Source organism: Eulemur rufifrons, chromosome 5, assembly GCF_041146395.1.
Source record: "Eulemur rufifrons isolate Redbay chromosome 5, OSU_ERuf_1, whole genome shotgun sequence".
Classification (NCBI taxonomy): Eukaryota; Metazoa; Chordata; class Mammalia; order Primates; family Lemuridae; genus Eulemur; species Eulemur rufifrons.
The window spans coordinates 27,881,307-27,907,209 of NC_090987.1; the positions used below are offsets into that span (position 1 = coordinate 27,881,307).

The 25,903-nt window shown below is 35.6% G+C and overlaps 1 pseudogene; it reads right to left on the reverse strand.

Annotated features, from left to right (window-relative positions):
- Positions 1-25,711, reverse strand: LOC138383167 (nucleophosmin pseudogene; annotated as a pseudogene).
- Between the last annotated feature and the right edge of the window lie 192 nt (positions 25,712-25,903).

Consider the following 25,903-nt stretch of genomic DNA (forward strand, 5'->3'; position numbering starts at 1 on the left):
CTATTTTCTTAAAGAGACTTCCTTCACTGCCAGAGATCTTGAATAGCCTCCTGGTCAGTCATCCAGAAGCAATTCTTCACATAAGTGATGAACTTGCCTTCCACTTTGGGAAGAGAAACCACTTTTTTTTATACTTGCTTGCATTTTTGCCCTTAATGTCTTCCAAAGAAATAGGTCCTTTTGGTGTTTTAGGAGTTTTTTTTCCTGTTTTTTGAAGGATTCTTGACCTTTTCATCTTGGCGTTGATGGTTTTGGGTCTTTTCCATTCTGGTTTGATTTTTGTGCATTTTTGGGCTGGAGTATGTCATATAGATATCTTCATGGAGCTTTTTATTGAGTATCCTCATCATCTTCATCATCATCATCTTAATCAGCAGCAAGTTTTACTTTTTTCTGTGGAACCTTGCTACCACCTCCAGGGGCAGATTGCTTTCCAGATATACTTAAGATCTTCACATCCTCCTCCTTTTCATCTTCTGACTCTGCATCTTCTTCCACAGCTACTAAGTGCTGCCCACTAATATGCACAGGCTCTGAACCACCCTTCAACCATAAGACCACAGACAGTGTTATTTCAAAACCCCCAAGGGAAAGCATTGGCTGTACAGACATTTTCAAAGTTGCCAGTGTTATTTTAATTGGACCGCTTTCATAATCCGTTGCCTCTTCTTCAACAACGTGCAATGCATCCTTTGTAACAGCCCCTAAACTGACTGTTCTTAAAAATAACTAGTGCTCATTTTCATCATTATCCACCTCAAAGTGATATTCTTTGTGGGCCTTTAGTTCACAACCAAAATTCTGGGGCCTCAGGGGGCTCATATCCATGCCCATCGAATATTCCACAGGGTGGTGGCATGCACTTAGGTAGGAAAGAAAGCAGACAGAGATACAGGACTACTTCCCCAAAGAACAGCTGCACAGGACAGAATCACTCCCTCTGTTTCCTTTTTAAGTGTGTGCCTAGGCATTTGAGAACTGCCACTTTGTCTGTCTGGGCAGAGCAGAGAATTGAAAAGCAATGGCAGGACCCAGAGAGGGAGCAGGCTTCTTCACTATGCAAGGGCAGGAAATTTTTACCCAGGCAAGTGTCTATATATGAAAAGGAATCCAGGAGTCAGCCACACTTCATCTATGTGGACTGCCTCCTTGCTGAAGTGACCTCACAGCAGAATAGGCTGAGGTCTATCAGACCCACACTACACACTTGCCTCCTCTACTCCTCACAACCAGACCCCCAATCAAGGTTGTACTGGAGAGAGGGGAGTAAATGAGATATAAATTGAGTTTAAGATTCAAGTTTTAAACTGGCTTGAGTTTTTATCGCTAGATCAACTGGAAAGTTATGGTTTATGCCCAAGATGTCATTAAAGGACAGGAAAGAGAGATTTAGCAGAGTAGTGTTGAAACCCGTGGTTGGGGAAAAGATTCATATTTATATCCTTCTGCATAATTTAGAGTCATCAATAAACTGTTGATATATAACATGTATAATACATATGTAGCAAAAATTAATCATAAATCTTCTTGTTTATTTGAGTGTTTACTTGTTTATTTTCTCTCTCCTTTCACTAGATTATAAGCTCCATTAAAATCCCAGGGAAAATAAGTGATTTTTATAGTTATGCTGCATTAAATCAGCCTAACAATTGTAAAATATAAAAAGCAAATTTTCTCAATCCATCAATGTTTATTATTATACATTTAAATTTCCAAGAATCTCCCAGTCCTCTGCTGTCCCGAGACTCAGTAATTCAATTGCTCATTTCCGCATTTATTCACTCAATAAATATGTATTCAACTTCATGCACATTGCAGTATGGTAGGTAGTGTGGGGACTGCAAACAGACTTAGAAACAGCTTTTTCCAAAGAACATAAAATTTGAGCGGGGCTGACAAGATGGAATTCAATAAATCAGTTGAGAAGAAAGTGTGAATTGTAGAATGAAGTTGTATTTACAGATGTTGTTAGCTTTTCAGAAGATGGCAGGTTGGTCAGATGCCTGGTTATCATGGAAGCAGTAACAGACGTGTGGATCATGAGGAGGTGGTGGGATTTGTTAGAGAAAGTGAGGATGTAGAAGAAATAAGGTAGAGTCATTAATGAGATTTGAGGGCCTCTCCAAGCAAATCATTAGGTATTTGTAGAATCTGATGGGAAAGGACCTAGAAGACAGGACTGAGGAGTTTGACTTTACTGGATAGAAAATCTTATATCCTCTCGCTGTAGGAAAGCCATAAAACAAAATCATTAGAGACTAGTGGCAGCCATCCGAGGAGTGTTTAAGATCGGGGTTGGGCCTGGAAATTGAGGTGAGACTCAGGATTCTGGTAGAGTCAAGCTGTAGGTAGCAGAAGTACACAGAGGCAGAGAAACAGGCAATTGTGTTCTTCCTTCTCCCAATCACTCTTATAAATCTAAATTTATAATCTTAATGATAACATTTGCAATATGATTACATGATTTTAGAATTGTGTTGGGGCTAATAACTGGAGAAGAGAGATTCTAACCCAAACTTCCTTAGCTGACTGGTTTGAATTGAGAAATTTAGAGGGCTATGGAGAGCAGTTTTTGTCTCTATGGTATAATCCAGGAAATGTATTAATATAAGATTTTTACATTTGATGTAAACAGTCGGGGCCAGTATTCATGGAGCTGACTACTTCTATGGTCTCGTAGTTCAGCCACTGGAACATCCACAATGTGAACAAACTGAATTTAAGACCTTTTCATGTTTCTCTCACCCTTAAGAAAAGCTCAATGACTGCTGATCAATATGCTATGCAGAACTCCTTCCTGAAACTGCTGGATAATTTTTACTGCAGTTATAATTATAACATTTACTCATTTTTTGGTGTAATTACTGATGCTCACAGTAGCTCAACTTGAATATTTCAAAATCATTTGAATATTAATTTAAAATATATTTCTTCTGTTTATTCTTCTTTTATTTTTAGCTGCTACAGTTGCTTCTTTTCTAAAAGGAGCCAAAGCCAGTTGCTTCCTTTTGGAAGCCTGCCCTGACGTATGCCACCAAATGATGAAGTCGTAGCACGTGAATTCTGCACTGTTCATTTGTCATTGTGATGTTGTGATATAAATAATAATAAATACATATTTGGTGTTCATCCTGGGTTCCTGGCAGAGGGTTCTTAAAACTCTTAGAATTTCCTGAGTGACAGGGGTGAGGGGAGTGTCTTTTGTTATTCATAATAAAACACTTTCAATCATACCTGGGTTTATGTTAATGAGGCGACTGTTGGAGGATGGGGGCTCCTTGCTAGAGGAAAGAATTATGTGATTAGAGGGTTGGAAATTTAGTCCCAATCCCCCACCCCCAGGGGAGAGGGAGAAGACATGGGGATTGAGTCGATTACCAAAGGCCAGTGATTTAGTCAATCACATCTACATAACAGAACCTTTAAAAAAAAAACCCTAAACAAGGCAGTTTGGAGAGTTTCTGGGGTGGTGAATACACTCCAGTGCTGGGAAGATGGTTCCTCCCAATGAAATTCCTGTACTCAGAACCCTTCCAGACCTCACCCTATGTACATATTCATTGGGCTGTTTGGTTGTATCCTTTATAATAACCTTTATGATAAACCAGTAATAGTAAGCGAAGTGTTCTCCTGAGTTCTGTGAGCTGTTATACAAAACTATCAAACCCAAGGAGGGAGTTGTAGGAACCCCCAATTTGTGCCAAATTAGATGAAAGTGTGGGTAACCTGGGGGCCGTCGTCTACTTGCAATTGACTCCTGAAGTGAGGGGACAGTCTTTGGGGACTGAACCCTTAATCTGTAGGGTCTGCACTAACTTCAGGTAGTTAGTATCAGACTGAATTGAATTGTAGGGCACCCAGTTGGTGTCTGCAGAAAATTGGACAATTTCTCTTTGTGGAAAAGACATATATTTGGTGTTAGAATTTTTATGAGTAGAGAAACTTTTTTCCCCATTTAGTCATTAATTATATACTGAAATATGTAAATCTCTTCTATTGTTTTTAATTAATTGTCTTAACTCTGTATATGCTTGTGAATTCAAACAAGTTTTAAGTTCCTTGAGAGGAAGGGTGGTGGACCATAAATTGCTGTAGCCATGACGCATTATGTTTATTATTTTTAAAATGAATATTATATCTGAATTAATAAAATATGACCACCTTTCCTGGAGTCATTTTCAAGTGCCTTTCAGAGATGGCAGTGGGATCCAATTTTCTTTTTTTAACTACTCAAATGCCCTCACACAATCTGAGTTGTCTACAACCTCTCTCTCTTTCTCCCACACAGTTTCAGCCATCTATCAGTAACTTTCTGAATCTCTTTAAGATATTAAATGCTTTCATTGTCATCTTTCTTGCAGTCTGCCTGAAAATAGAGAAACTAATTTCTGCAAATATATTAAGTGATAATCTTATCCAAGTAGTATAGTGACGTAGTCACTGAATCAGAGAAGTCATGGTAGAAAATTTGGAAAAAAAATGCTCTTTTGTTATCAATAAAATCCAACTGCTTTGATAGCTATCTACTTTACAACCTGAGCCACGTAAACTCTTGGTGATTCTAGGAAACCTTTATTTATGGTGTTGATACAAAGCTCTTAAGAGTTGGTTTTGAGTTCTTTTTGCAATATCATCATTTTCTTTGCACTGATTTTTCTTCTGAGGAATAGAGAAGTGTGCACAATTAAAAAGAGATCTGCAATATGAAAATCTGGGAAGCTAGGCCCCAGAGAAGCAGGTAAGATTGCAGCTTACATTAAAATATTTTTGGTTCATAATAAATCCATCTCATGTAAAGCAGCAGTCTATGAGTACTATGATCCTAGGAAACGACAACTTATAAGGGATCCACTTATTTCTTACAACTCTGATGATCTTATTTATACCAAAGCCCAGGACAACCTTTTACATTGTGCCTATTCCCTCTAGTATAATCTGCTGGGATAGAGAAGAGTCTTACAGACACACACAGTCTCACCTTAACTGTACTACAAATGCTTGGTCATTAGTAAAAGTTCTATCTGCTCACTTGAATAATGAAAAGAATGAAAAGAATAATTTTCATTCTATAACAATTCAATATTATAAAAAATATAATTATCTTTTAACCAGTGATCTGAATTAGATGCTGCAAGAGAAATTGCTGAACTTCCAAGTACAACATGTTACCAACATAGAGATAGTTTGCTAATTTGAAATGATTTCTAGTTAATATCGGGAAGATTTCTAGAAAGTTCTTCAAACTTTCCTGTGACATCCAAGGATCTTTCTCCACTATTGACCAAATCTAAGTAGTCCTTAAATAACATAGTATGTTGATAGTCAATTAAAACCTTGTGGTGTAGCCAAAATAATTATTCAACTTTGTTCATGGTTCTAAGAACAAATTTCTGATCATTCCACGTAATTTGCTCAAAATGTTATTTTTATTCCTTCAACCGTAGAAATGTAAAAAATAAAACACAAATGTTGGAAAGAATATAAGAGAATTCAATATAACTTATTATTTAAAAGTTGATCACTGAAGTCTATATCAGCATTAAATGGTTCATATAATTTACTTGTGTAAAATTGCCAAGTCTTATTATTTCTGACACTAAAATAACCAAAGCAGATTGAGCATTTAAGCACTTAGTGACTAATTCAAGTTGTAAACGTTCAATGGTACAACTGGTAAAGAACTTGGGTGGGAAGAAAGGTGGGGATGAAGGTTATTGATGATCCCTGATTAATCTGCAATAATCTTAGCAACAGTATAAAGTAACTGTTATTATCCTGATGTCACATATGAGGAATCTGACACAAAAAAATTTGTGGTTTGCTGAATCTTATTCAAACAGTGATGGACACTTAATACCAAAAGCCCCTCTTTGTCGATGAATCTGATACTTACTGACTGATCTTAACTGTCTTAAGTTTTGCTGGCCATTGGTACAGGCATTATCTCATTTGCTTCTCCAAGTAGATTTTAATTTTAGTTTATGTCTATGTTATGCTTGATATAACAGAGACTTAGAAAAATTCTGAAGCTTTATCACTAGTAAGTGATAGGATGAATGTGAGGCAAAATCTATCATATTTCACTCCGATACAACATCCCAGTATGTGCCACCCTCAAACCATCAAGAAGGAAATGTTATTTTCTGAAATTTTCAGAACTGTAGCAGAAAAAGTGTTATAGAATCATAATCTTGGGTGTAACTTTCTTAACGTGGTTAAACGTGGGATCTTCTGATTCAAAAGAGACAGTGTGAGAATATAGAAATGCATAGGACATTAGGGCTTACTAATCTTTTGCAGATACATTATCTTGTATTGTTGGTCCTATGTTATTACATATGATAAATAAATACTTCTTAACTTTTATTTTATTCCTTTTATTTTCTTCCTTTCAAATTAGAACAATAAGAATATGTAATCAATTCAGGAGTGTGTTTTTGTTCAGCTTCTTGGTTTTCCTGGACCAGAGGCTTTCTCTTTCAGGGAGGCACTAAAGCGAATAGTGACTTGATAAAAACGTAACTCTGCTCCATTGACATTCATGTCAAAAGGAGGTACTTGTAGCACTAGAAACTCAAGTCTGTATACATACAAATTTATAAGCACGCCTATGTTTTAGCCTATCTTTAAACAATTTTTGTTTTCTCTCAGTGCCATCCTTGGATAATGAGCTCAGTAATAATAAGCTAAGAACTAATTTGGTAAAATGGTACCTCCATTTATTTACACTAAGTCTCTCAGTCAAACTTCAAGACCCCATAAAATAGAAATAAGCCTTCTTTTTCTTCACGTATGTACTTCCTGCAATTCTGTTGCCTCTCTTGAAATACAGTCCTATTTTTGCATACTAAGTTCTATTACCCTCTATTTTTCTCTACCTCCTTCACGAATAGAGTCTCATTGTGCTTTCTCTGAAACTTCCTTATATTTGTCATTCCATTGATGTAAACGTGCTATTAGTCAATTCAACATTCAAGGTGAGTTCATAACACTGACTTACAGAAGATCATTTACAGTATTTTCCATATTATTCTCAATCATACCCTCATTTTTTTCCCCAACATTGTACATTGAAATATTCACAATGATGCATAGATCCTTTTCCTGATGGGTTACAATGCAGGGTGAAATAAGAATACTTTCTGGTAATATATTACTTGTCACACAGTGATTTCAAAGCACTCTGTTAACAAAGAAAGATTATTATCATCAATTTAATGGGAACCGAAACACATAACTTAAATTACTTTTTCAAAGTTGAACAGAAAGTAAGTTACGACGTTATGAGCATAATTCATATTCTTGTCATTATAGTGTTTAATTCTATCTACTGGAACACACTTCCTTTCAGGCTGTCTTCGATATGACAATTTACTGCCCACTGGGCAGAGCAGAGGCTCAAATTCATGGATATGAGAATCCAGCTATATTTAGGCAGCATCTAGTTTTATCTAATCGTATGGTGGCATGACTTTGGTTGGAACCAAAGTAGAACTGCTTCGCTGCATCTGAAACTGCTCACACTGTCAAATGTCCATAGTTTTCTGTAAACAGATTGAATACAGGGTCAAAATAGAAATTTGAAGAAAAGAGAATAGCGAACAACTAAGACAAAAAGGGAAGAACAAGCACTCATTTTGTCACCTGAAAATCAACACGTAACTAACTCTGATATTACTGTGTTCCATTATGTGTGTATGCATATAGGTGTGCCTTTTAAATATTAGGATTATAATTTATATAATATCTATTTTTTTAAATTTTCATTTAATATTTTTGGGCATTTCACAATAATGAGCACTTTTCATAATATTTTAACGAGCCGACTTTTAATGGGTTCTTTATTTTCATAAATATGTGCATATATGTGCATATATATACATACATATATAATTTATTTAGGAATTCTATTATTGACCTTTTTGTTGATATTTACTGCTATTATACTTAGGAAAACTTTAAAAATCCTTATATATTGGCCAAATTATTAATCTCTTCCTTTTGTATCAGGCTATTTTTTATAATGTTTAAAAATATTATATGCTGCCCTGAGGTAATTGAGGCATCATCCTATATGTTTTCCTAATAATTGTTTGCACTTATTTTTAATATTTTTATTAATTTTTAATTTTTTTAAATTTTAAATATTAATTTTTATGGCTACATAATAGTTGTACATATTAATAGAGTATATATAGCATTTTGATACAATCATGCAATGTGTCAATAAAAATCTGGGTAGTTGGGATATCCATCATCTTAAACACTTATCATTTCTTTGTATTGGGAACACTCTAAATCTACTCTTCTAATTATTTTGAAATATACAATAAATTATTGTTAAATATTGTCACCCTATTGTGCCTCTGAACACTAGATCTTATTCGTTTTGTTTAATTGTATTTTTATACTCATTAACCAACCCCTCTTTGCCCCTCACTCCCACTACACTTCCCATCTTCTGGTAACCACCATTCTTTTCATTACCTCTATGAGATCAATTTTATTTAACTCCCATGTTTGGATGAGAACATGTGATATTTGTCTTTCTGCTTGTAGCTAATTTCACTTAACATAATGTCCTCAATTTCTACCTGTGTTGTTGCAAAGGACAAAATTTTATTCTTTTTTATGCTGAAATAATATTCCATTGTGTATATATTCTAATTTTCTTTATATATTCATCCATTGATAAACATTAGATTAATTCTGTACCATGGCTATTATGAACAGTGCTGCCATAAACATGGGAGTACAAATGTCTCTTTGATATACTAATTTTCTTTGTTTTGGATATGCGCCCAACAGTGGGATTGCTAGATCATATAATTCTATTTTTAGTTTTTTGAGGAAATACCATACTGTTTTCCACAATGGCTATACTAATGTACATTCCCATTAAGAATGTACAACAGTTCCCCTTTCTGCACATCCTCACCAGCATTTATTATTTTCTGTCTTTTTCATAACAGCAATTCTAAAAGGGGTAAAAAGGTATTTCCTTGTGGTTTTGATCTGCATTTTTCTGATAATTAGTGATGTTGAACATTTTTTATATACCTGTTGGCCATTTGTATGTCTTCTTTTGAGAAATGTCTATTTAGATCTTTTGACCACTTTCAAATTGGATTATTTGGATTTTGCTATTGAGTTTTTTTAGTTCCTCATATATTTTGGTTATTAATCACTTGTCAGTTGAAAAGTTTGCAAATATTTTCTATTCAACAGGTTGTCTCCACACTTTGTTGATTGTTTCCTTTGCTGTGCAGAAGTTTTTAGCTTGATGTGATCCCATTTACCAACGCTCGCTTCAGTTGTTTGTGCTTTTGAAGTTTTACTCAAGAAATCTTTGCCCAGACCAATGTCCTCAAGATTTTCCCCAATATTTTCATCTAATAGTTTTATATTTTCAGGTTTTACATTTAAGTCTTGAATCCATTTGATTTGATTTTTGTATATGGTAAGAAATAGGGGTCTAGTTTCATTCTTCTGAATATGAATATCCAGTTTCCCCAGCACCATTTATTAAAGAGACTGTCCTTTCCCCACTGTATATTCTTGGAGCATTTGTCCAAAAACGAGTTGACTCTAAATGTGTGGATTTATTTTGGGGTTGTCTATTATGTTTCATGTGTCTATGTGTCTATTTTTATGCCACTACCATTCAGTTTTGGTTATTATAGCTTTGTGGTATAATTTGAAGTCAGGTAATGTGACACTTTCAGCTTTGGTCTTTTTGCTCAGGATTGCTTTGGTTATTCTGGGTCTTTGCGGTTCCATATAAATTTTACAATTTTTTTTTCTGTTTCTGGGAACCATGTCATTTGCATTTAGATAAGGATTGCATTGAATCTATAGATTGCTTTGGGTGGTATGGATATTTTGACAATATTGACTCTCTATAAGAATATATTCTATCTTGGGGGATTTATTTTTATTGATACAGAGTTACAACAAACCAAACCTCTAGCATTGGGAATGAGATATTAACTTTTTGTGTGTTTATGGCTTCTTTAAGCATATGTTCTTTATCTTTAAAGTTCAATAACTTTTTTTTACATATTTATTAACATGTTGTTATGGACCATTCTGAGCCAACCTGACCTACCTTATTACGTGAATGTCCAATTTGTAGATGCAAGGCTTCTTTCATATTGGGAAATATTTCTTAAATTACACACTTAGATATTTTATTCTGTTCCACTATTTTGATTTCACTTGGATATTCCTGCAAGGGACACACAGGATGTCATTTTCTGTCTTAAACATATCTCATTTTTCCTTACTCTTTGTATCTTCTTTATCTCTGTGTTTTTCTTTCTCAAGTCTATCCTCTACAGTTTATAATGTGTTATCTGTGGGGTCTATTTTCGTTTGGGATCATTTTAATTTAGTCTTCATTTCTAAAATGTATTTTTTTTTTTATATTTCTTTCTTTGGTTCTTCAAATTTTAGTTTTACCTACTCTCCCAGCCTGACTCTAGCCTCTTGTTTTCTGATGTTTTCGTCCCTGATTTCCTGTTTTGGTGTTTGGCTTTCTTTCACAGTTAGAATTGTATCACGTACTTAAAAAAATTAACATATAAAATTAATGTTAATGATTTAATTTGCGCACACACACACACAACACACACACACACGCTATATTTTCTGCTGATTTCCTTCCGTATTTCTTTTTTCACAGTGTGTCTTCTGACGGTTGCTGTGTTTACTCATTTTTGTAATATCTGTATTTAAATGAAATGACTTTTTTTTTTCAGAACCATCAAATACAGATGGTCCTTATGGAAAAGGATGAAAAATCAGAGAAATGGTCAAGATTTCTCGCTTCAGAGTTATCTTCCCCTGTAAATAAAGGGATGGTCAATTTCTTGAAATTGAAATGCTAGATATATTGACTCCTTTGCCCCAGGATCTAATCTTACTCAGAATACATTCTGCCACCAGCACTCCTGTCTCTCCTGTCCTTCACTGGCTGCTTGTGTCAAGGGATAAACCCCTTCATTCCTTTACTCAGCATGTGCCTCTATTCATTTCTTCTATTCTGACTTCTCTCGGCATTCAGGCTCTATTCAATCCCAGGCCTGACCCACAGAAGCGCCAGTCAAGGTAACCAAGGTAATGCCTCAACCTCTGGGCAGCAGTTACTGGCTGTCCAATTCTGAGATCCGGCATCTCCAACCCATGTCTGTCTGTCTTTTCTTTCTTTCTTTCTTTCTTTCTCTTTCTTCCTTTCTCTTTCTTCCTTTCTTTTCCTCCCTTCCTCCCTCCCTTCCTTTCTTCCTTCCTTCCTTTTCTTTCCCCCCAGCTGTAGCCTTCTGCCTAAATTCTGCTGTTTGGGGTTCTTTTTGCCCACATACACACAATTAGAGGACATGTTTTTTTTTTCCCCTTTGATTTTTGTAATTTTTGTCATCTAAATTTAATGTAAGTTAAAAGTATGTCTGTCTTTGTATGTGTGTACTTGCCTGTCCTCTTTTTAGTATTGCATGGCTTTAAGAGAATAAATAGAAACATTCAGAATTAAGCTAACTATATTCCTAGTAGACCCTCTATTTAAAAAACAATCTTCATATATAATGTAAAATTGAGCACGTAATTACGGTATTAAAACATCTATGCACTGTGAGTAATTAAATGCTAAGTAAGGCTTAGATGTGCTTGAAAGAGGTGTATCTTTCAGGTGTGCATTAAACTGTGGAATGTTGAGCCTTAGTAACATTGGACCATGTTTTTAGTGCTTAAAAATAGTTGGGTATGCTTCTTCTTTGACTTTTAAGAAAACATCTAACTTATAAACTTATAAAAATGTATAAGTAGCTATACATTTTTAAGACAAGGTAAAATAATTCTGTAAAAGAGAAAATGGAACACTGTTTTTTAAAAAGGGGGGGTTAAAGTAAAGTCTGATAATAGATATAACAAGGCCAATCACTCTCTGTAAAAGAGAAAATGGAACACTATTTTTTAAAAAGGGGGGGTTAAAGTAAAGTCTGATAATAGATATAACAAGGCCAATCACTCTCAAGTTCTGTTAACAAATTGTCTTATATTAGCACAAATTATTTTCCAACTAAAGTCAACATACTGGACACAGATATAGACTGCAAGTGATAAATAATATCCTGAGTGATAAGTAATTTCTCACATAAGGATAGAGTTTCTTCATTGTGTTTTGTGTCCTAAGTAGGATGACAACTAATTGGCAATGAAAATTTCCTAAGTCGTCAACATATGGGAGGTACTAGAATTTTACGAAATGTTCCTACATCTTGAAAGAAAATAGTCATTCTAAAAGGATGCTTTTAGCTTCTTTTAAAGTTTATATAAAACCTTAAAGTTATCTTTAAAATTAATCAAATAAAATTTAAATATAGAAATCAAATGTACTTATATCATTACTAAAATTGACTGTTACATTCCACATGAAGGAGAGATTAAGTTTTGGAGTAATTGTGCTATTGATGTTAAAATGTTCGTTACATGATCAGGCTACATAATATTATTAGCAGAATATTATTATTAGACAATGTAGTTTAGAACAGAATCAAATATGGACATGCAACTTTATTGGTGAGCTAGTAGGAAGGCAGGGATGTGGGAAATCATTCTGGTTGAAAGAGAGTTAGGGTGTTAGGCAGGAACCAAATCTGCAGGAGGCAGATAGGAGCCAGGAGGGCAATTGGTTTCTAGGGGTGGAGAAACTGGGTTGGGGTTTGGGGTTGGTGGGGGGAAGGGACTGTAGGAAAATGCAGCTAACAACCACAAAGTGTAGGAACTTAAGGTTGTGAAGCACACACACCTGTGGAACTGCAACTTTGTTTGAAGAACACCTGTCAATCATATATAACCATCATCTGGTAACATCCCACACCTCCTTTAAGTCCTTCCCCAGACCAGGCCAATAAAAGGAAACCACCTGGGAGTCCTCAACGTCTTTCTCCACTTTTGGAGACTGACCTATGCCTCTCTGGAACATACTCTCACTTTGTATGGCTCCCTTTTTTTCTGCCTTGTCACATCCTCTTTATGTCTTCTTGCTTTCCCAAGTTTTGTGAGACATGATGAGTAGTGCAAATGCAGTGCAAAACCTGGAGTTCTTGTCCTTTTTGTTAGGACGCTAGAACCCAGGAAATGGCATTTTGCAAATCCAGTCCTGCTATATGCCAGCCCAGGTCTTATGGGACTCCCCTCATCCTCAGTCAATGGGCTGCCTGTTCTCTGTGGACAGTGATTTTCCCTCAGTCTGAGGAAGTAGTGGAGCAGTTGAGGAGATACCCTGACGGGAAAACTTCCTGACTATAGTGAGCCCCCTGTAGTAACATAAGTATTCTCTCTTTCTAACTAAAACTTAGCTTTCAGGACTGTTTTTTTTTTTTTTTTTTTTTTTGAGACAAGAGTCTCATTCTGTCACCTGGGCTAGAGTGGCCTGGCATCAGCTTAGCTCACAGCAACCTCAAACTTCTGGGCTAAAGCAATCCTCCTGCTTCAGCCTCTCAAGTAGCTGGGACTACAGGTGTGCACCACCACGCTTGGCTTTTTTTTTTTTTGTATATTTTTAGTTGCCCAGCTAACTTCTATTTTTTTAGTAGAGATGGGGCCTTGCTCTTGCTAAGGCTGGTCTTGACCTCAAGCAATCCTCCTGTGTCAGCCTCCCAGAGTGCTAGGATTATAGGCATGAACCACCATGCCCGGCCCCTATGCTGTTTTAGACATAGAGAAGTGAGGGTAGGTCTATCCCCACCACCACCATCTGCCACATGGTCATGATGTGGGGAACTTCACTGGTCTCCAGAGCCAGGGGAGGGCTCTGACCATGGGGATAGGACGTAGTATCCCCATGGTGAAGTACTGCCCAAGAGAGGAATGTCTGAATGGGTGGTGGCTGACTCATTGGACCAGGGATACCTGATCTGAGGAGCAGTCAGAATAGAAGTTTTGGACACAGCCAAACTAATCAAGCCCTGCTTCAACGCAGAAAGGTTTCAGAGCACCAGCTAACTAAGCAACCTCTGAGTCAATCCTGCCAGATATAGGGAAGCCTGGTCCAATGAGTAATCTACTCTTGGTCTATTCTGTTCTTTCCCATTGATAAAATGGGACAGGAAACCCAGTCCCCACCAATTCTCTCCTGGGATGTCTATTAAGAAACTGGAAGACCCTTGGACTTGACTGTATGCAAAGCGAAACCAGTGTTTTTCTGCAACACAGGCTGCTCCAATATCAACTGCCTGGTGGAAAATCCTGGCCTGAGAATGGGAGTCTTAACCCAAATACTATCCTACAATTAGATCTCTTTTGTAGAAGGGAGGGAAAGTGGTCAGAAATTCCCTATATTCAGGTCTTTATATACCTGACAGATAACCCCCAACATTGTGGGTCTTCAAATTAGGACAGAAAAGGTCTGGGTGCCTCTTTGGCTCTGGACGAACTTCAAATTTCAGAAAAGAAATCAAGTGAAGACAAAGGAACTGTGGCTGTAGCCTCACCCCAGAGGAGCCTCAAACTCCTCCAGAATATGGTCCACTCTCTCCTCTTTACCCCTCTTTTCCAAGTCCAAATCTATCTTCAATATCTCCTTTACAGGGAGTATCAGGGAACACAGGACAGCCTGGGAGGGTCCATGATCCATTCTCAGTAGGGGATCTAAAACAGATAAGGAAAAACTGTGAAGCTTCTCAGCTGACCCAGGGAGGCTCCTAGAAGAATTTGAACACCTGATGATTGTTATTTATTTAACCTGAAGGATATGTGGGTCATGCTTTCAAATTGTTGTTCACTAGATGAAAGAAATAGAATTTGGGTAGCCAGTAAGTTTTATGGAGATCAGCTCCATGCACTAAATCAAAGTCTTCCACCTGGAAATCAAACAGTCCCACAGGGGGACCCAGGGTGGAATTACCAATAGGATCAAAGAGTACCCCACCTCCACAACTGTATGATAGCGTGCCTTATAGGAGGTGTGAAAGCTCTTCAGGTGAAACCAGTTAACTTTTCTAAATTGGCAGAGCTAATTCAAAGAAGGGAAGAGAGCCCAGCAATATTTAGGGAAAGAATCATTACAGCTGTCAAGAAATATACCAGCATGGACTCTAACTCATCAGAGGCAATAAGAGTAATAAATACTTCATCAACAACTCTTATTGTGATATTCACAGAAAACTCCAAAAGTTGGAGTTTTTCTGAATTCTTGAAGTTATTTTCATCTATATGGTGATTAAAGCCACAAAAGTAGATTAAATTGCCTAGAGAGAGTTTGTGGAATACTAGATTTACGTTAACTTTGATATAATAACTTTGTTATTTATAAGCAAATTTTATAACATTTTTCTTAGAACAATTTTATCTGTTCATGACTTGAACAGCCAGGAAGTGTGTTTTTTATTTGTATTGTTGTTATTCTAATGTGAAGTAATATTGTGCCATAGAAACAGCCCTGTCTTTCCAAACATGTAGACAAGGGTTGAAATCTAGTCTGACATTTGACTTCTGAGTGGATAAAATGAGGTAATCAAAGAGCAACACATAGCATATGGTCTGACTTAGAGTGAGCTTCTTACTAAATATGAGCAGATTTTGTTCCTAGTGAATTTGCCATTTGTGCAAGCATGAACAATAATTAGTACAAAATCAATAGTTATGGATTATTGTAGGATATTTTGTGCCTTATAGGAAACAAGGACTTTAATTGACTTAAAACAAAGAAAACATGAAGGGGCAAGGGAGACAGATAAGAGAGTTCTGTATTTTTATCTTATATGAATCATTATCAATTTTTCTTTTCCTCTGAACTTTTGGTTATTCTTGCTTTGAAGTCAGTCAAAAAGCCTCTGATTTAGGCTTTTAGTGCCTCTGTAGTCTACTAGGAGAAAATTATGCATGACATGGTGTAAAGAAAAATAGATTTAGGAACCAAATCCTGTTTCAGATTTTAAACTCATATTTACACACTGAACTGAAGGACATAATTTCAATTTGGGGGCTTAAATTTTACTATATGTAAAAGGGGGTAATATATACTTGCCCTGAGTGTAAAATAGGGTCCTCATTAGAAGAAAAAAAATGTGTATATGTTAAAGTGATATAAATAACATGATATTAATATTATGAGTATATTTATATTTAATGGGCTTATTACCATGTGATTCTTAGTATTTATAGCCAAATGAGATTGTCAACATTTCCTTTTATTTCATCCCATCAAACGTATTGACATATTTGCCAAGAAGTGAGAGTGATTATATTTGCATATATGACTGTTCATCTCAATATTTTTTTGATTATTCCCTATTTTTAATCTATGAATACTTTTTTGAATTAAGGTAATTCAAAGACTTCTTTTATGAGATATTGTGCTTTGAATTATTGACATTTATAGCAACTTTTTTTTTGTTTTTATATACTTAGGGTGGTATAAGTGGAATTAAGTTACATGGATAACTGCACATCAAAAAGATAATACACTACAATCAAGTGGGTTTTATTTCAGGGATGCAAAGATGGTTCAACATATACAAATCAATAAATGTGATCCACCACATAAACAGAGTTGAAAACAAAAGCCATATGATCATCTCCATAGATGCAAAAAAAGTATTCAATAAAATCAGCCTCCCTTCATGATAAAAATCCTCCAACACTATCACAGAAGAAACATACCTGAAAATAATAAAAGCCATACACAACAAACCCACAGCCAACATCATACTGAATGGGAAAAAGTTGAAAGCATCCTCTCTGAGAACTAGAACAAGAAAAGGATTCCCACTTTCACCACTCCTGTTCAACATAGTACTAGAAGTCCTAGCCAGGACAATCAGGAGCGAGGAAGAAAGAAAAGGCATCCAATTTGGAAAAGAAGTTGTTAAATTATCTCAGTTTGCAGACAATATGATCATATATCTAGAGAACCCTAAAGACTCTGCCAAAAGACTCATAGGTTCCATAAATGAATTCACTAAAGTTTTAGGATACAAGACCATTGTACAAAAATTAGTACAATGATTAGTACAAGCTAAAACCACATCAATGAAATCAATACCATTTATAATAGCTACAAAAATAAAATAAATTACCTAGGAATACATTCAACCAATGAGGTGAAAGATCTCTACAAGGAAAACTATAAAGTACAGATGAAAGAAATTGCAGATAACACAAATAGAAAATCCTATTCTCATAGATTAAAAGAACAAATATTGTTAAAATGACCATACTGCCCAAAGCAATCTACAGATTCAATGAAGTTCCTATCAAAATACAAATATCACTTTTCATAGAATTAGAAAAAGATAATCCTAAAATTCATATGGAACCCAGAAAGAGCCCAAATAGGCAAGAAATCCTAAGAAAAAAGAACAAAGCTAGAGGCATCACATATTTAAAAATGGGTGCAGTTGATTGCATGTATATTGTACCTCAATAAAGTTGATTAAATAATGCTACAGGGCAATTAAAAAGAACAAGCAGTTCATACACGTTTCTACATGGATGGTTCTCATAAACATAATATTAAATTAAAAAAAAACAGGAATCTATGTCAATTTCAAAAACAAAATTAACTCATGGTTACAGAAGTCAAAATAAACATTATTTTTGAGAAATAATGATCAGAAAAGTTACAAGGAGAATTCATGTATGCTAATGACATCTTATATATTGAATTGAGTTGAAATTATATTTTGTGTGTACTTTGGAACAATTCATTTGAGATGTACTTATAGTTTACATGTTTTATATAAATCTGCCACACATAATTTTTTAATTATAAAGAAATAAATACAAAGGATGGATAAAGAACCCAACATGATATGTACAGACTGCAAAGAAAGAACTTAACTATATTACAGATACATGACATGTGCACACTGAAGGGAAAGGTGAAGAAAGGCACTAACCTCAATAACTTGGTAAAACAATGTTTTGAGTAAATACTGTTAGGCAAGAAAAAACTGTAAACAAAATTTACTCTGATGAGTAGATTTATTTTTCACAAGGGTTAAGTTTAGCAATTCTGACTACATTTTTGCAAGGTTTGAACAAGTAAATATATTATAGATAATGAGAACCAGGTTTCTCCTTATAAAAGAAGTAAAAAAAATAAGCAAAATAGGAAAGACTAGAATGAACTCTGAGGTTGTGTGAAAGAGTGAGAAATACCAGGAGAAACTCATATTTATTTTGATAAAGTAAATATAGATATGTTTGTATACATGGGTTTGTATAAATGCATACATTTCCTAGTATGTGTGCTGAGAGGGCTTAAATTAGTGAAACATCAGTAGCGATGAATACGTCTTTGTTCTCTAAATGCCATTTTCCAAGGTTCCTTGGAGAAATGGTTGAATCTAGAACTAGGGCAAGGAAAATATCAGTGGACCCAAGAGAATATAATGGGGCTATAAAGTTCAGCTGTGCTATTAAGAAAGAAACAAAGAAGCAAAGAAAGAGAGAGAAAGGAAGGAAGGAAGGAGGGAAAGACAGAAAGAAAGATGGAGGGGGAGGGAGGGAGGGAGGGAGGAAGCAAGCAAGGAAGGAAGGAAGGCAGGGTATGGGAGGGAGGGGGAGGCACCTATCAAAAAGACAGGAGCCAACATGAAATAACTCCCAGTGGCCAAAGCTGAAACAATTTGAGCAACAAAAAAATAGCAATAGTACTAAATTATTGCCCAATCTATATATCTGTGAGTCTATTCCAACAAGAATGAATAAATGAATGAATGAATAAATAAATAAATAAACTTGCACATAAGAGTTACAGTTATTAAATGTGGAAAGAATGTGGGAAATAAAACAATTACCATTGGAACACCACATTAGTAATTACTTTGGGGAAGATCAACCGAATGCTAGCATTAGTCAGTAAAACTTTGAAGGGAAACAGGATATCTGCATAGTCTAAAAATATCTTCTTCAAAAGATTTTTCATTGCTGTGCTTCTTTGAACATACATTCAAAAACTCTTTCTCAGTTCTCCCTTCGGGAATTAAAACTTAATTCCTCTCCCCTTGAGTGTGGACTGGACTTAAAATCATTTCAAAATAAAAAAGTTAAAAAGAAAAAAGAAAGTTGGCAACATTTCTAGAAGACAGAAGAAAGACTAGAGCTAGAGATATAAATTTAAGAGTTGCAGTTGAAGAGATAGAAGTCAAAACTTGGAGGAGGAGAAATTAGATCACCCGGAGAGAGTATGAATAGTTTTCAGAAAAGAGAGCTGAAGGCCAGGTCTTCTAGAACAATCAGGTCAGTCCAGAGATTTAGCAAAGAGAAATTCTATAAAACTGTACTTGTATGTTTGAGAACAACATCACCGTCATGGTGCAGCTTTAAAGACTGCAGACACGTTATCTAAATTCAGTCTCAATTTCAGATTGAGAGAATAAGTTAAACTGTCATACTTCACTCACTTATATTTAAAATGAGGTAATTTTTTTCCTCCAATTTTAAGGGACTCCTAAGAAATGCTCAGCAGAGTGCCTAGCATTTGATAGATACTGAGTAAAAGATAGCCATTTTTAATATTGACTTTGAAATAAGTCCAAATAAAGTGAAAGGTGTGTATCCCTTGATATCTGATCTTGATTAGTTTCAATGATTAAAATTGGGTTAATTTGAAGAATTCCAAGGGAACCAGCATCAACATTCAAGGGTTGACAAAATATCTGCCTGTTGAGGGGACTTCTATCTTCTAAACCATTTCTACTTGATTTTTGCAGCCTTTGTTTTTATATCAGAGATAAGAGTCCTAGCAGGTGGAAGCAGAAAGATGAGGGTCTAGATATGAGGCAATATTGTCTCTTGGGGATTTTTTTCTATTTGGACCAATTGCCTCATCATCCTGCTTATCTCACCTCTGAAATTATTACTTGGAGCAAGTGTAGTTCAGTGTTGGAGTGCCTCCAAATCACCAATGTTTCAAGCCTCAAACCACATATTTGCCCTTCTTTAATTACAGATTTTTAAATTAAAGGTTTATAATAGCAATAGGGCCTTTGTGCTGTTGTCTTGAACCTAAGAGATGTAGCATAGGTAATGCCAAGATTTATTGTCTAAGTAAACAGTCAAGAAAGTCTATAATGAACTGCAGCAATCCAGCCAAGATGTAATGGGGACATGAATTAGTGTTTTATTCTTCCCTTGAAGACAGAAGTACTTTTGTGCTACAGAAAGGAAGGGGCTGAGAATTATTATTGTTATTTAAAATAAAATTATGAAGAGGATTGGAATTAGAATTTGACATTAAAAATTATTCTGAATTTTTAATGAAATTTCCTGTTAAGCATTTATTTCAAGTTTATGGAATAGTTGAAAATACATTCATAAGTGTATTAAAGTTATTCAGAAGACAGGTAAAGGAAAAAGAGAAAAACCTTCCCCATTTTCAATGTCATTTTCTAATAATTTAACTGTAAGACATTCAGACACTCAAGACTGAGTGTCAATTGACTGGAAAGAGCTTCCTTTTGGTCAGGGAAAAATAATTCATATATCAATGTTATCTTAAGTGATTCCTTTGAGTGATGATACGTAACCACTTGGGAACAAAGAAGTGAACCCTATCGGACTATGCTGCACATTTATAACTATTTTGGGAGAGGTGAGCCACGATTGCAAGTGGTGTGCTCTGCATAAAATAAGTTCCCAAACTTTTCTGAAAGTAGCCTAATGAAGTAACATGACATTGCAGGTATTTTAAAAGTCCTCAAGAACCAGAATTATAGGGAATAATACCATTTTATTATAACCTATTCTCTTCTTCTAGATTAGTAAGTTTCCACGAGGTACCAGGGTGAAGGCCAAGCGGCATACAGCTCTCCTTCTGTTTCCTTTCCTGGGTTCTTGGCCACAGGATGTCCTGTATCCACAGGGCTGAGCAGAGGATCACAGACAGTTTTGAGGGGAACAGTCAAGAGTGTCTGGGTAGGATCTATGGCAGCAAACACTCTGGAACTGCTAACACTCTAAAGTTCCTTATTCCATTCAGAGGCAAACTATGTATAGTGGAATCCATGAGTGTAATCAGAAGAAAATTTCTCTCTCCTCCTGCCATTATGGAAATCTTCAGTTTCACTTTATTTTTCGCTAGGCCTAATCTCTGTCCTAAGGTCAACTTTCCACTTTTCATTGTGTTTCCCTTTCCTTGGTTTCCACAGGTTTGCCCAAAGGAGGCATGATCCAGGGAAGGGCTGATATAGTTAAAATATCCAAGACTGTTCAAGAACTTGGGTTAACTATGTGTTGTTAAGAATTTTTCCATTAAAATGGAATCCATATTACACACACACAAAAATGATATGGTTTCCATGTTTGAATACTGGATCCTCCCCTTATTAGTTGTGTGACCTTGAGCAATTGCATCTCAATTTTCTCATCTCCAATCCAGGGATAAAAATAATATCCATGTCAGAGAGCTGTATGAGAGGATTAAGTTTCTTACATGTGTAAAAGTCTTATGAAAATGCTTGACATACAGAAACACTCAGTAAATATTATCTACTTTCAACAAATTGTATAGTTTTTTTCCAGCACATAACAGAAAACACAACCAAAACTGACTTAGGAAAAGAAAAAATTTACTGAATCATGAAACTGAATAGTAGAGAGGTGGTTATGGATTTAGTCACAACTTGACATAGGGTTTTAAACAATTTCATCAAAATCTGATTTTGTCTTTCATGTCTTGGATATACAAACTCTGTGAAGACTTTATTTTCAGACATCATGTGTTGAGCTTAGCCACAAGATGGCTGTTAGTAGTTCTCCGGGATATATGCTTCCCCGATGATATCACATAGAAAAGAACAAGATAATGTGTCCCAGCATTTTCAGCTAAAGTTTTGTTGCTGGGCAATTCTTGAACAAATATTTGAAGCTGAGGAAAAACAACACTGATTGGCTTATACCTAGTTCATTTCCAATTCCCCTGAAGTGGATTCAGGACATCTAGAAACATATAAAATGATATGGACTCAGGGTTAGGAAATGTATGGTTCCAGAAATAAATTGGGGAACCATTACCCAGAAGAGAATGTGGCTTCTAGGCTGTAGAAACAGCTAATTCCCCTAACCTAGAAATAAGACCATAACAAACTAAAACTAAGATGATAATATATGCATGGGATTAATTGGAATGAGATAGTGGAAATTTAGCACACTGTAGAAATGATGATGAAAATAATAACAGGATAATACATAATGATTAATATTATATTTTTCTTTTATATTCAAAAGCGTTTTACAGTTTTGAAAGAATTTCGTGTATGCAATCTTACTTTTTCTGTGCAGCATCTTGTGAGATACCTGTGCTGTCATATTCATCATTGTACTTAGGGGAAACTGAGGCTGAGTTTTGTTAAGCAATTTTTCCTAAGGCTATACAAGTAACTAAGAAGAACTAAGATAGGAACCCAGGTCTACCAACTTTTAATCTTGTATCACTTTCATTATACCATTCTATTTTATTAGAGAGGTCTAACCAGTGGTTAATACCCTGAGAAAATGTCAGGAGGAAAGCATACCTATGTCAGGTATGGACATCTTCACAAGATATATGAAGTAGGTAGCAATTGGTAACCATTGCCTGCTTGATGCTTTAGAATTCTACTATATGACACTGCTATAAAAATCATGCCACTCTCTCTAGAGTGGGCAAAAACCTTAGTTAATGGAAAAAATGATTAGAGGTAGAAAGCTGCTCAACAGCTCTAATGGTCTCAATTTTGTTCACAAAATAACTTATAAACCATTCATAGTATTCTACCAGTACCTCCTTCTCCTGATTTATAATCTCTTTTTTATGGGTTCAGAATAGAATCAATGGTCTGGAAGAGCACAGGAGGGTAATGTTTCCCAGAAGAGATGATATTAGAAAAAAATGTGCTGCCCTTGCAGCTTTTGATGCACTTTCTCATTGGTCTCCAGGTTGTTTTCTTTCTCCAGTGCGATCTGGAAATGTACAGCCAGAGGATCTCAATAAATGCTCCAATGTGTGACCGGCTAATTTTATTAACATCAGTTCTCTATGAAATGATGCTACATTTACTTGGCACCACCTGTGAGCACCGAACATCTCGGCTTCACATTTCTCTGTGAATTAAGTTTCAGTAGGACTAAACATCAATGTGCCTTTCCTCCCTTAAAAGTACTATCTTCAGAAGGAAAACACCCTCAATGTTTTTATTTTGTTTTAGTTTTTGCATCAGGGTTGTTCCTACTACTGCTTTATTCATAACAAACTATCTTCTGTCGTCCACAGCCTCTTTTCCATTCCTTCTCTGAGCTAGCAAAATTTATTTTCAAAATGCTTTGTTAGACTTAGAAGTGCTCTTGTAACGCTGCACAAAGTAAAACTAACCACAATCTTATGAACATTTAACAAACTAGCATCCAGTTATTCCAAAGAGCCATTCCTCCATTCATTCAGCCAATTATTATCAAGACTTGAGAAACACAATACTTGGAATTCAAGAGATTATAGTCCCATTGCTTTTACCAAAAACTATCACCTCGGATTTAGCTTGCAAGTTACTGTCTCCCTTAGTCAAGACAGTTATTTGTCATAACAAAGAAGTGTATCACCATTCTATGTAAGAGAATCCAACTGCTTGTCAAGATCCATAATATATTTGTCACTCCTGCTATGGGACACTGCCATGGAAAGTAATCATAAGTGTTGTTTTAGATATGTGATTTATATCAGCTTTTGCCTTAGGGTAATTTAAATAAATTATGATAAAATAGCTAATTTTCTCTTGGACTTTTGTCTGCTGGTTATAAAAAAGTTAAAAAGATAAATTAATTATCATCTAGTAAGTCCCTGTATCGTGTCATGATTGTATTCTAAGGATCGAGAACTTATATGTCAAAAAAAAGAATTCCTATCTCTTAATGAATTCTAACTGCAAAGATAAAGCCCAATGCTTATGTTGTGATTTCAGATACTGAGGTATGATGATCAGACTTTTGATTGTGGTATTAAGTCATACTTAATTAAGCAAAGGTGAAAACAAGACCTCCTAAGAACTTGCTTTTAGATAGCAGTGCCCCCAAATGCCACAGAAGCCTGTACGATGGTTAAGGTGGGAAGCATCTTCTCTAATGATTGAAACTAATCCCCGCCATCCTCCAGGAATGGCTACCAAATGCAGTCAGAAGCATCTATTGTATTACTTCAGGAAGAAAAACAAATTCACCCTTGACCATGCAAAGGTGCAGTGAGATCCATAAAGCAATGTTGAGTTGGGTCTCTGTTCTTCTAGCATATGAGCACAGCTCTCTGACAACTCTTCTGGTTCATGGAAGCCATCTTTTTGCTCTATGTATTTGCATAGCAAAACAGGTTTTCATTAACTGCACACAGATGCAAACATCTCTTTGTTTATCTGTATCCCTGTGCCCCCCTCCATGGCAGATGAAATCATAGAACATTAAAGCAGGCTGCCTTCCAGTCCAGAAGTTCTTGCTCACCTGATACTGCATGTGCAAATGACTGTGCATTTGTGATTACGTATTTTTTTCCTGTGAAAAGGACCCATAGATTTAACCCCATTCTCATGATCTCCCCAAAATTGAATGATGACTGGTCCAATCCAGTACTACTGTATCACAAAGAAGATAGGAAAATATGTAGGTCTCAACAGAGACATTAAGTACCCGTAGCTTGTTTGAAGCAGAGTCAAAACTACAGCTCAAGTCTTCTATCACTCAGACAGCTGCTACTTGTACAGGAAGACTGGACTTCCTTGAGTACTGTGCCAGTGGTACCCCAAACAAAAGAAAAAGGGGATAAGGAAATGGAAGAGGAAGAAAGAGAGAGATGAAGAGAGAATGAGCTAGAGAGAAATATTGGAAAACACAATGCTTCCAAATGTTAAGACTTCAAAAGGCTGTATCTTCTATTGTTAACACAATCTTTTGTTATTTGCAAATTTTGTGTTTAGGGTTATTATTTAAATGAACTCTCCTTTCTTTCAAGAGATAACAATTACAAATTAGCTTTTTTGAAGTTGGTTCTAGGTCATCTCTAAAACTAAATCATATACTAAAATTCTATTAAATGGAAAAGCTGGTGATAAAAAATATCAATCAATATATACCTGGCCAACTAGAAAGAAATAGAAGATGGTGTTTATTAACTCAAACTTTCATTTTTCTCCTATTAAATTTTAGAAACTCTCACTGTTAAATGCAAGATAATGTTCAAAGAATTAATAGATACCCCATTGAATAAGAAAATAAATACAATCTACATATATTTTGGAAATTGAGCTCATATATAGAAACATATATTAATAGTAATACACATATAGACATGTGTATTTGTCTTAGGAATTGATTAATGTATGCATAGTAAATACTTGGCCTTAATAGCCTATAATTTATGGATTGTATGTAGGTAAATTGTCACTCACTCAAAAGGTGGTTGGCATCACCACTTCCCCTCCCAATTTTTGAATGCTGTTTCTCTAGAGCAGTATATTTTAAAGTTTGGACTGTGAATCAACTGGTTACTAATATGATTGTTAGAAGGAAGATTCCTAGGTTTTCCATAGAATTACTGAAATTACTGAATCAGTATCACAGGGGGAGGACCTGGGAATCTGAATTTTGTGAGAAAATCCACAGAAGGTGCTGGCGCACACGGGTGTTTGACACCCACTCCGATGCCTTCAGCAGCTGCCACGCGCCTTACCCCACAGGCCACCGACACCATGGAGGAAGTGTGATACACAGAAGATAAAATTTGATTTATCACATTAGTCAAACTCAGTTCATATTATGCTGATGAGAATAGGATAAAAAAAATCTAACTTAAAAGAAAAAGAAAATCAAACTACTATGGACTCTCCTTTAATAAAAGCACAACGAAACAAACAAAAAACAAATAAAAATCCCTGACATTGGG